Here is a 12,924-nt window from a genome sequence, read left to right on the forward strand (position 1 = left end):
AGGCATTTTCTAAGGCCCACTTCGATGTCTGCTGTTGAAGTCTGAACTCCACTTTGAGGTTCTTCCTTCACTGTTACTGGTTTTCCCTCAGCACATTCCAACTCTGTGGGCACCTCATCTGGTTGATGCAGGAACAGTCTCAATCCCTCCAGAAGCCTCCACCCCAGAACCTGCACAGCCTACTCTCATTCATCCTGCTGCTTAAGAAGGTGGGAAGGATAGACCTGCACCTCCATTTCATGTGATACCCAACATTGAGAGATATACTCAGTATCCTCAGAGGCAGAGATGACTTAGTTGCAGGATCATGGCATCTGGATTGGAGCACTATGCTCATCCCCCTGGCCTGGAACTCTGGCAAACATGTTGAAAACATGCTTCTGCTCTCTAAGCTTTCCTCCCACTGGACATAAAACCCACATATATAATCCAGTGCCCACATTTTCAGTGTCACTTGTGGGAGCTGCACATATATCACCTGGCATTGCCTGCTGTGCTGGTCATGCTTAGGTGAGCAAGACAGTGGGGTGAAATGGAAGATGAATGAGAGAAGGAAGAAGTCTCAGGGGCTCTTGATATGCCACATAGGGCAATATCTGTGCCTAGAAGTGACTTCTGAGTTCTCTGCTGGGGAAGCTTGTGTCAGAAGGAACACTGTGCTGGATGATCAGAACTTCTGTCGTCTGGAGGACTAGTAAGATCCAGGGTGACTGTTAAGGGCATGGGGAATGTCCAAGCAGTACCAGTTTTGGTCACATGCTTCTGACTTCTTCTGTCACAGCTTCCTTTCCTGAGGCCTGTAAGCACTCTCCATGAGGCAAAGAGAGTGCAAGACCCTCTGCTGAGTCCAGAAGCATGGAAGCCAGCTTTCACCAGCCAGAAGAAACAAATGCTGGCCATCTGGATGAAGCTGGTTCTGGAGATGAGTATATGCCCATGAGCTCACTTCCCTCCATCCTCCTGGCCATGGAGAGGGCAAATGGAATGCCCAGAATAGCCACAACCCCAGGAGCCCAGGGAGCCCTCACTTTATCCCTCCTAGTGGCACACCTGCAGCTCTTCCTTCACACAAAGACCTTGTCAGAGGAAGTGAGATCCACCCTCCCACTGAGGACCATATATTTAAGCCTGGTCACCAAGCAGCTGCACTGAGGTCTCCATCTCCTCTCAGGACCTGTGCCCCACCACACAGAGCACCACAAGCCTGCACCCAGGAAGCAGTGAGGAAATGCTCGTCCTTGCCAAGAGCTCCCCAGGGCCCAATCCCTGTTCCCAGTGGCCCTGCTTCCTTGCCTTTATTCAGGCTTCCCACCTCCCTTGTGGTAGAGTCTGATGCAAGTCCTTCCTGAGAACAGGGCCCCATCATTAGCTCTGGGGAAGGCATGCTTCCCAGGGAAATCTCAAAGACTCCTGACTGTGGTGCATGTGGCAGAATCACTTCCTTCACAGGGTGTTGCTGGAAGCAGGGAGGCACATGGTACAGTCCACAGTATGTGGTGAGCACAGCAGAGCATGGGGGTTCTCCCTGAAATCCTGGTTTACAGGGCACAGCTACCCAGCACCTTGTCACAGAATATAGGGTGTCATTGCATTTAAACATTTGCCAACATGTTTGGAATCCAGTACACCCACCTTGGATTATTCTGGAAATGGAAGCTGCCATCATTAGGTGGGGCCAATCCAATCTCATCCTGAGATGCCTGCTGGGACTTGGAAGCTCTCTGGCAGATACCTCTCGTGCATCAAGCTACTGAAGACTGGAAAGTGTGAATAGTATATGACTTATAGTGCAGATTTTTTCTCCTTTTTGAAAATTTTTAAGTTTTTTTCTCTTTATTTTTCTTGCTTTCTCTATTTTCCTTTTGTCTACCTGTTTCCTCAGTCTCTTTCTCCCTTTTCTCATGCTAACAACCAACTCATTTTGATTCCACTTTAACTCCTCTTATGATCTATTACTTCTATGTACTCTTTTCTTATCCCATTAACTATTATCCTACACCCCTCCCTATCCTCTTTGTCTACCATTAGAAACTGTAGATCATTGCAAATCTATTGGTTATAATGTAGATGATAATTAAACTCAACCTCTCTGTTTAAAAAAAAAAAAGAGTACTCAATGTTATTTAACAGTTAGCATTTTAACTTTGTAAATTAATCAGATGTCACTAACAAACACATTTGAGTAATCCCATACATGTCAAATCTACTGATTTTACTGTAAAAACCAAGATATCAGACAAGTGTATTGAATAGTATCTGCCATCTCTTTCCTGTGGAAGAAAAGTCCTAGAAACCATTGATATTAGGCATTGTATAGATAGCAACATTTTATTAATTTGACCACCTAGAGACTTGTGAGGTAAGTAATTTCAAAGACACTTTACTTTCATTTGTTTACCCAATTTAAATTGAACCTTTTAAATCACGTGAATTAAGGTATCTGGATCTATTTAAAATTTTTTTAATTTTATGAGCACTCATTATTTATGTCAATTTTGTTATCATGTACATACATAGACAACATGACATTAGATGACACGATATACACAACACAAAAGCAAATGCCTTGTAGCCTTTTATAGGTGAATCTCCATTGCAATATAACAGACTGATGAAAAAACCATCAACCTAGGTATGTAGGATCAAAATTGTGAGCTTGAAATATATAGCATTTAAGAAAAACAAAACAAGAGTCCTAGAAGAAAAAAATGATAATGGTCATTAATTATTTTAGTAAAATAGCATGACTGTGAGAAAGAGAAAGGCAGAGAGAGGGAGGGAGAAGAAGAGAGAGAAAGTTCAGGTTTGCAGGAAGAGCAAAGATAAAGTAGGGAAATCTCTTTCCATTTCCCTGAGTGCTCTCAGAAATTAAAGTCCCTAAAAATGTTGGGATCTAAAGTGCCGTTTGGTTTGAGGTTTGGGGTGAGGTGGAGGGACTCTGAAATTAACTAAGAGGCAACCCAGGGGTATGGGTGGGGATTGAGAGTGAGCTGCCCATTGTGAGAGAGGAATTGGTGAACATAGAGGCTAGGCATGCCTCGGCCACCAGGGAATCACCTGAGCGAAGGACGAGTTATCAGGGATTCATCACTACCCCTAGATAAGCGTCAAGGCTAAGCCTGTAGGGAGACCTGGGTGCCCAGCACTGGGGCTTTTGTAGAGACAAAAATGTCATAGAGAGAACCCAGGACCAGAGTAGGTCTCGCAAGAGGCAGTCCTCTTAGGAAAGAGTCCCCCGCCAGCCCAGAGCTCTCCCCCAGCAATCAGTATAGGGATTCAGCTGTAGTTGCAAGAACTGTGGCCGGGGTTCCCTGGACCCGTGGAGAGCCTCAGGTGTGCTGGATGCCAACAGTCACTTCCCAGGTAACCAAAAGCCAGAGGAGAAGCCACTTACCGAATGAGGCCAGTGTCTGGATGTGGAGGAGAGCGTCCAGCCAAATGGATGGTGAGACCAGCCTCTGGTGGGGGGGGATCTGGGGTGTCAGAGGGGATTCCACCCACCTAAGTGGCAGTAGAAGAGCCCATCCTAGTCATGGCACCAATGAAAGCACCCAGAAACCACTGCGGATGAGGGAACTCACACAAGAGATTTTATTAGGTGGAAAGGCAGAGTGTCTCCCTGTAGGGTGGGGGGCGGGGGGAGGAAGAGAGAGCGCGCAAGAGTGAGGAGGAGAGAGAAAATGGCCCGGCAGTTATTCTTAAGTAGTGGAATTTTGTTGGCTAATAACAATGGACCAATGACTAGGAGGTTCATGGGCTAACAATCTGGCATGTAAAGTGATGTGGGGGAGGCAGAATAATGGTGGCAGCAAAATAGCAGATCTGATACCAATACCATCTTTCTCTAATCTCAGGGGAAATAGGATTACTTTCTTCCCCACCCTAGGCAGAGTTATCTGTCCTCGAGCACAAGTACCCACCATAGGAACAAAGTAATCCAGACTTTGGGGATGGGACCAGAAGATCTCAGAAATGAGTATCTCCCAAATTAATTGATGAATTACAACTCCAGACAGAGAACATGTGGAATGCAGCCTTTGAATCACCTCTTTAAAAGCCCCCTATTCCTGTGGAAGGGCAGAATCACAGTCTTTGGGACAGGAGTCCCCTGCGTTTCTCCTTTTCTAGCAAAGCAATAAACCTTTTCTTCCTTTTTCTCAAAACTGTGTCCTCGTTATTGGATTGACACTGGGGACAAGGACTGAGTGATAACAAAACCATGTTGTTACTTGGGAGGGTGCATCAGGAGGATCACAAGTTCCAGGCCAGCCTGGAAAACAGCAAGATCCTGTCTCAAAAAAAAAAAACCAAAAAAAACCAAAAAAAAAACAAATGCAAATGGCTGGGGATGTAGCTCAGTGGTACAGCACCCCTGGGTGCAATCCCTGGTACTGCAAAAAATTAAAAAAATAAAAAATAAAAAAAGAATGGGCAACTCAACTCTGATCATAACAGTTGAAGAAGGGAGAGACAGGAGTTCAGGAGGACACTGATCAGGAAGTTGCTGTCTCAGGCAGGTTGGGGTGAGGTAGGAGCTCCAGGTACAGAGAGGAAAGGTTAATTAGGTAAGGTTCCTAGGAAAACCCTGTGGTTCTTGGGGTGTGGTCAGTGAGGACTGTGGCTGGCATGGTGTTTGTTCTAATCTGGAGTTCTACGGAGCAAGACAGAGATGATGCCCACATTGCTCCTTGGGAGGGGAGCAGTGAGGTCAACAACAGAGCCTCAGGCTGGGCGGGCGGAGCTGGCTGAGTGCAGTTTCAAACCCTTTGATTTTAGGAGCTGTCTAAACTGAAGGGTTATGAGACTGTGAGAAAGGAGGGCAGAGGAAGAAAGGAAACAAGAAAGCAGGTAAGAGAGAAATGTTTAGAGGATCAGTTTTAGCATCAGTTGAGTTGGAGGAGGAAGAGGAAAGGGGGAAGAGGCCAGAGAAGGAATCCTGGGCAAAGCACTGCACAGGCAGTATTGATTGATGAGCGGTGCTCTGCTGTCAGGCCAGTCTCAGTTCAAATCCTGGCTCTGCGCTTAATCCCGAGCTTTAGTTTCCTGATCTAATTAATCATAGACATTGTTTATATTATAGGGTGTTTGGGAGGATCAAATTAGATAATATATGCTCAGTACTTAGTACAATGTCCAAGAGTCAGCACTCTGTAAATTTTAGCTTCTGCCTGCCTGCCTGCCTGCCTGCCTTCTTTCCTTCCTTCTCAGGAGCAGATGTTTATCTGGACAGAATCTGGGCAGGTTCAGAAGGTCATTCTTCATCACTTCACTCAGAGAAGATCTGGTTCCAAGAGACAGTTTTTGTTCATCCTTATTACTTCATGGTAAATCCAAACATTCCAGAAATCAACTCTATTTCTTGCCAGAAGGAGAGTCCCAAATGCAAGCTAGAGACTGGTTGGTGGATAAAGAGCTGGGTAACTGGATGTGGATAATCTTTTATTTATTTATTTAATTTTTGGGGTGCTGGGCATTGAACCCAGGGTCTTGTGCATGCGAGGCAAGCACTCTACCAACTGAGCTATATCCCCAGTACCAGATGTGGATAATCTTAAAGGATTGCATGAATAAAGTGGATGATATGTGTATCTCTCCCCATGTAAGGAATTATTTCTTGTTATGAAATGGCATATGAGGAGGCACTGGACTAGATTAAGTCACCAAACTCTACTATCTCTGAAGCTGGACCTAGATATTTTGACAATTATAATGGGACAGGGCTGGGTGGTAATCCCAGCAACTCTGGAGGCTGAGGCAGGAAGATCACAAGTTTGAGGCCAACCTGGGCAATTTAGTGAGAACTTGTCTCAAAATAAACAATGAACAGGGACTGGGAAAATGGCTCATTGGTAAAGAGCCTCTGGGTTCAATTCCCAGCACCATCCAAATGGTGAAATCACTCACCATGTGATCTTTTTTTAAGGGATTGAACTCAGGGACATTTAACCACTGAGTCACATCCTCAACCCTTTTTATTTTTTGTTTTGAGACAGGGTCTTGCTCCTGCCTCAGCCTCCCCAACTGCTGGGATTAAAGGTATGTGTCACAGCACCCAGCTAAATGGTGAGTGTGATTTTGCTGAGGTAACTTGCTTCCTCCCTTTAGTAAGAGACCCTTGACCACAGGGATGAGTATCTAACCCACACCTGTCTATCACAACACCCTGTCTCCCTGGCAACAGGGACTGGCCTATGGCCCAGTTTGTGAACCCATCAGAACCAATTAGGGCTTTTCCTTGGATTAACATATAGATATTGGGTTTACAAAACTAGTTCCTCATTATATGGAGAGGCCCTGCTATGCTACAGCAAGAGTGAAGCCAACATGGAAAGAGAGACAAACAGAGTGAGAGAAGGATGGATAGATGATGGATGGAAGAATGAATGGTGATAAGTTTCCTGTTCTGGCCCTTAAGGCTGTAGTTCATCCATCTTGTGAATTATGGCAGTGACCTATGCCATGTAACAACCACACCCTTTTGGCTTTGGTGAGCTTGAGTCAAACTTCTGTCTTTTTTGTAACTGAAAGATCTTCATTAATAGAATTAGAATATGGTAGAGTCAAGTCTTAACTCCTGTGTAACAACCATTTTCTAGTATTATAAGTTGATCTCTTAGAATGTCTTTCTTTAAATCACTTCCTCATGAGTAATACCCTATAATTTTTAAAATCACTGCTTATTCTTCTGACTCACCTTACTTTTTCTGAAATTGCCCTTAGTCTTTTTCTGAGATTTAGGATGTATCCTGGGTTTATCAAGACACATTAAAACATTTCTCAAGTTGGGTGTTTCTGGGAAGATGGTTAATTACTCTGATTTATGTAGATTCCTGTTAGCACCAGTTTCACCAGGTGACACTGTCCTTTCTTGGCTCTCTATTCTGGCAAATGGTGGAGCCTGGCTTGAGACTCCAGCCTGCCTGACACCCAGACCCATGTACTTGCTGGGACAGCAGCCAGCCTCTGGCTGTGGGAGGCCATGAGGAATTGGCAGCCAGTGTGGAAGCGTCCCAGGCTCTCTTAATCAGATGTCAGGTGACAGAATTCAGGGACTATGGGCCTTTGTACACTGACTTTCTGTAAGGAGTAGTGAATTGGGGAGGCAAGTCCCCAATTCTGGTGCTTAGTGGTACAGGGAAATGTTGCAGAAAATAGTCATGCTTTTTAAAATTTTTTTAGAATTTTTTTCAGGTCAGGAGATTTAATATGATAGTGAAATATTCAAGTTGAACTGGTTTTTGTCTAAGCTACAATGCATATTTTCCTTGGTGACAACAGAATGTAATAAATAATCCTTTAATGCATACACAGGTTGATTATGATGTATGGTATTGAAAATCATATTTTGTGGTACTCATTTTAAAAGATATTCTTTAATTAGTGATAACACAGGCATAAAATTCTAAGTTATTGGTGGCAAATGAATGACTGATCCCAAATGTTAGCTTAAAACAAGTCCCTAATTTTGAAAGAAAATAAAATAGAAAGGAGATGAACTGGGGTTCCTGGAGAGTTAATATATATTACCCAGGGGTCCTTTACCACTGAGCTACATCCCACAACCCTTTTTATATTGCTGTGTTGATGAGGCTGGCCTCAAACTTGTGAACCTCTTGCCTTAGCCTCCTAAATTGCTGGGATTACAGGGTTGTGCCAACACACCCAGTTGGAGAGAGAATATTTTTTCAAAAACTTATTTTTAGAAATCATAGAAATGTGAGATTAATATTGATATTATATTAAATTACACAATTTTATTCTTAAGTGAAAATACAGGTTTGGGGTGAGAGTTCAGTGGTAGAGTGAATAGCTAGCTAGTTAGTTAATGGGAGTATATCCTCCCATTAGAGAAACTGAGTTTTGGCATGGCTGTGGAGAAAACAAGACCTTCTTGCATTTTGATTGTAACTGAATTATAAAATAATTGCATTGATGCTTTTAATCTGCCATGTATAATTTTTAATGTTTTACCATTTAAAAACTCTGAGACAGCTAACATATAAATAAATCTCTGATGCTTGAGAATGATATTTGAATGATTGTTGCTGTGAACATGTTTGCTAATTGATACCATTTTAAGATTCCAAACAATATAGCTATTTAATATATCTTGTGTTGATTAAATGGTATTTGAAAATAAGTATATATTTATTTCTAAGTAGTTTTTGGGAAAAAGTAAATTGAATATAGTCTTAAGTCATGTTATTTTCCTAACTTCTGTTAGGAAATTTATTTAAAAATCTTCTTAACAGAAGAGAGTTAATTAAGCAGGGCATGTGTCATAGGCGTATAATCCCAACAACTCTGTCAGCTGAGGCCAGCCTTGATAAGTCAGCAAGATCCTGTCTCAAAATAAAAAATAAAAGGGACTGGGGATGTGACTTAGTGGTTAAGCACCCCTAGGTTCAATTCCTGGTACCAAAAAAAAAAAAAAAAAAAAAAAAGGAAAAGGAACAAGAAAAAGAGAGTTAATTAGTAGTTGAACTAAAAGTCTAGGAAATATGACTTCTTTCTCTCATCACGATTTACATGTTGACATCATTAAACCATAAATTCTCTGCAAGTTTTATACTTAGTCTCTTAAAAATCAATGCTATGACTTCTTAAGATTGACAAAGAGTGGGGAGTAAGAAGGGAGAGTGAAAGAAGGGGACCGAGGTTTTCTTTTTACTTCAAAATGCATTTTTCTAAGCATTTTTCTGTGGTGCATAGTAATTTGTGTCTTACTTGAGTATATTTCTCATATCTTTACATATTTCACAGCAAGTAGTTTTTAAATGACTGGATACATTTCTAGTCAAAGGGTATACTATCTCTCATCAAAACACTGTATTTGGACAATTGAGGTATTTCCAGATTTTCTGTATTATAATTAACTTACGTAGAGTTTTATCTTAACCCAAAACCATAGTTATTGCTTCTGAATAAATTACTATAGGTGGGAATATAAGAATTTCAATGCTATGAATGGATGTAATGGCACATGCCTGTAATCACAGCAGCTTGGGAGGCTCAGACATGAGGATTGCAAGTTCAAAGTCAGCCTCAGCAACTTAATGAGGCACTTAGCAACTCAGTGAGACCCTGTCTCTAATAAAATATAAAAAAAGGTCTGGGGATGTGGCTCAGTGGTTAAGCACCCCTGGTTTCAATCCCTAGTACCCCCCGCCCCCTCCAATTTTTTATTTTAAAAAGGCTGGGGGAAAAAGAAAAGTAAAAAGAAAAGGGACTGGAGATGTAGTTTATTGGTAGAGCACTTGCCTAACATTGCAGGGCCCTGGGTTCAGTCCCTACTCTGCAGACACTGCTCCGCCCCCCCCAATGCTATGAAAGTTCTCTGAAAGTTCAGCAGTATTTTGGAGTTGTTTTTTCCCCAGCATTCTCTAAATCTGTTTCTTCCAGAAATGTTTCACCTAGCAATTTTAGAATAGGAAGAGTTGTTGCCCGCAGAAAGGGAGGACTTTTTGGAGATATGTGATATTTTTTAATGAAGTCTTTAATGTGACTGACCCTATGAGAAATGCTACATTTCTGAACAGTCCTTTCCCATTGGAAGGGATCTATGCATGAGCCATAGCTTCCAAGTTGTCTAGTGGGACAGAAGACAACTTATTTTTACTTTCAACTTGCTTTAGAAACCATTTTTGGAGTGGCACATCCCATTTTGTGACACTGTCTTGGGAAGGGCTGGAACACAGGCTCCGACATCCATACTTTGTTATTTTAATATCACTTCCTCTTTATCAAAAATTCCCTGTGATTCTGGAGTAATTCTCTTTTTGATGGAGTTCAGAAACTGTGGACTTGCACTAGTGGAATAACTTGTAAAATCTTTGTTGATTGTGAATCCACTTTTGCATAATTTTATATTTACCTTTATCTGCTTTTCTGTTCAGTGGGGAACATGCATTTGGCATCAGCTTTCTGAGCTTCTTCAAAGAGGCTGTTCATGAAATATTCATTGTTCATTTGTTGATTATCACTAAGAGGTTGATTGTCAGATCCTGTTTCAAAACCTCATTCTTTCTTTATTTTTTTATTTTTGACAGTGCTGGGGATTGAATCCAGGGCCTTAGCACGTTAAGCAAATGCTCCAACACTGAGCTGCATCCCCAGCCCCCATTCTGCTTTTACACTTTTAAGATCATTGAAGTTTGTAATTCTCTTTTGCCTTAGTTTACCTGTTTATCATGAAGAGATGCATAGGGCAAGGTATGGAGGAAGGGGTGTGGATCTTCCATGTCATCTCTGGGTGGACCACCCTTCAGGGACCTCAGTGTGTTCCTATATCTAGAAGTTCCACTGTGCTCCTTCTACACTGCTTTCACTAGGACACAAATGATGGTTTTAGTGGCTAGAACTTGGGGGAACAGAGTGGTTTGTTTCTTACCAGATGCCTCTGAGGAATGATTTTGGTTTAGTGGTATAGATGGTAACAGTTGGGCCCAAAAGGTTGAGTATTGGGGTTTCTGAATGTGCTAATTGTTCAGGCTCTTTTCACTTTTAAGTTCTGAAAAAAAGGGATCCAGCAGGACTCCAAATCACAGCCATGTATGATAGAGAAACCAGAGAATGTAATTTGGACCTGAGGCCAGTGAGATCTTTACATTGCTCTCCTGTTGCCTCCTACAGAGCAGACCTTCCCTAAAGCTCATCCTAGAGGGCAGATGCTCAATTGCAGGCACTGTGGGTGGTGGGGAGGCAGTGGAGATGGTGAGAGCAGGCTGGGGAGGAAGCCAGGCTGGAGAGGAAGGGGAAGCCACAGAGGAGCAGAGCTGCTCAGAGCCTACCCTCTGTTTTGCCCCCCCTTATTCAGGTGGAGGGAAGGAGCGGTGGGGAGAGGGGTTGAGTGGCTCCTTCTCCTGAAGAACCTCTCTGTGGCATGGCATGTCAAAATTCTCTCCCCAAAGCACTGGCATTGTCAAGAAAGAAGTTTCTGGTGACATTGGAGAGAGCTGGTGGTAGCAAGTCAGTTTTCAAAGAGTTCAGGGGATGGAGGTAGAGAATTGAGAGTGTGTCTGGAAATGTGTTGAAGGCTATAAGGACAGTACTGTGTTTCCATTGGCCGATCACAAGACACTTGCTCCATGTCAGGCACCAGGGTATGTGGAGTTCATAAAACTTAGTGACTATTTTCTAGGAGTGGGGGGAAGACATAAACAGTCACATAAGAAATGATGTTATAGGGCAATGGGCAAGGAGCTACAGAAATTTCACAGAGGAACACCTAACTCTGTGTGTATGTAGGTGTAGGCACGCATGTCCACGCACCTGCATGTGAGCGCATATCCCTGTGCTTTAGAATACAGAGAGGCTGGGAAGTAGATTTGGGGGTGCTGCCTAGAGATGATCTTTGAGCTGAGTTGAAAGGGTGATTAGGAGATTGACAGGCTGTCCAACTGAGGAAGGGCTTTCCATAAAGTCCATAACAAAAAAAAAAAAAAAAAGAGTCCATTACATGGGCAAGGGCTTGGGGGCATGAATAAGGATGATACCATACCTCAGTGAAACCAGGGTACCTAGGAAAGAAGGTATGTCGTGCTAAACAGCCTGCTCCTGAAAGTTGTGGGAGTTCACTAAGTGTTCTAAGCCTGGGAGCGATGTGCTTAGATTTGAGTTCTATGAAGATCATCCTGGTGGTAGATCTGAGAAAGGGTTAGAATGGGGGCCAAGGGTAGAGGTGGGAGGAGAGTACAGATGTGTTTTCAGTAGTGCAAGATGATTTGGATGGGATCTAAGGCGGTGTGCACAGCCCCGAGAGGTATTTCGAAGGTGGAAACAATAGGTCGACTGACCACATAGACATCTGGACAGCAGTAAGGGAGAGGCAGGAATTTGGAAGGGTAGCCAAGTTTCTGGTTTGGGTCACTTGGTGGATGGTGGCATTCTTTGTGGGATAGGGGAAGGCTAAGTTGGGAGAGCTAAGGAATGATTCTTTTCTGCTTGTTTTAAATTCAGGCCACGGAACATTTGAAAGCAAGAGGAAAAGATGCCAGGACCAGAGAGGCTGAAAAGATAGACTCTTGAGCACCAGGTAAGTTAGAGAAATGAGACTGACTGACTGAATGGGGGTGGGGAGGCAAGGATAGGCAGAGATTGAAGTTGATCCGAGTAGGAATGGGAATATTGGGGCCCCCAAGGATCACCATTGATTGGTGCACATAGAAAAGGTTTAATACTGTTAAAACCACCTGCCTTTAAGTCTTGTCTCCTCCCTTATTAATTGTGTGAATTTGGGCATACTTTCTGGAGCCTGATTTCCTCCTCTGTCAAGTGGGGTAAGATTGGACTAGCTTCCTGGGATTGTTGTATGAATTTAATGGAATGATCTATGGAAAACTCCTGACACACAATAGGTGCTCCACAATGTCCTCTTGCAAAGGGAATGCACAAACCCATTATGAATGACAAATCCAGAATGATTAGAACCCAATGTGAGAAGGGCTTCTCTCATGCTAATTGTGCTATCAGGGAGTAGTTATGGGTCTGATTAATGAAACAGGGTCATGAAAAGTTTAATGCAGTTTGCTAAGAAAAAATATTTTGAGTTATTTTTGGAGGCAGTGGATGATAAAAGGCATCCTTGTGGTGAAAAAGTCTGAGCTCAGAGATGTAGTACAACTCATCCAAGATCTCTCTGTGAGTCAGAGGCAATGCCAGGACTTACACATGGGGCCTCCATCTTGAGACCATTCTCCCCTGTTCCCTCTCTTTGGTGCTGGGGATTGAACCAAGGAGTACTTTACCCTCGAGCTACATCCCTAACCCTTTTTATTTTTTTATTTTGTGACTGGGCCTCGATAAATTAGCAAGGCTGGCCTTCAACTTGCAATCCTCCTGCCTCAGTAGAGTCGATGGGATTACAGGTGAGTATATGGCAGCCACCTGGGAGAGGACTTTTCTCTTTCTACTGCCTGAGGAAAA

At 42.9% G+C, this 12,924-nt stretch overlaps 1 pseudogene; it reads right to left on the reverse strand.

Annotated features, from left to right (window-relative positions):
* Nucleotides 1–9,345: 9,345 nt before the first annotated feature.
* Nucleotides 9,346–11,287, reverse strand: LOC124988169 (UBX domain-containing protein 2A-like; annotated as a pseudogene).
* Between the last annotated feature and the right edge of the window lie 1,637 nt (nt 11,288–12,924).

This window comes from Sciurus carolinensis, chromosome 1, assembly GCF_902686445.1.
Source record: "Sciurus carolinensis chromosome 1, mSciCar1.2, whole genome shotgun sequence".
Classification (NCBI taxonomy): domain Eukaryota; kingdom Metazoa; phylum Chordata; class Mammalia; order Rodentia; family Sciuridae; genus Sciurus; species Sciurus carolinensis.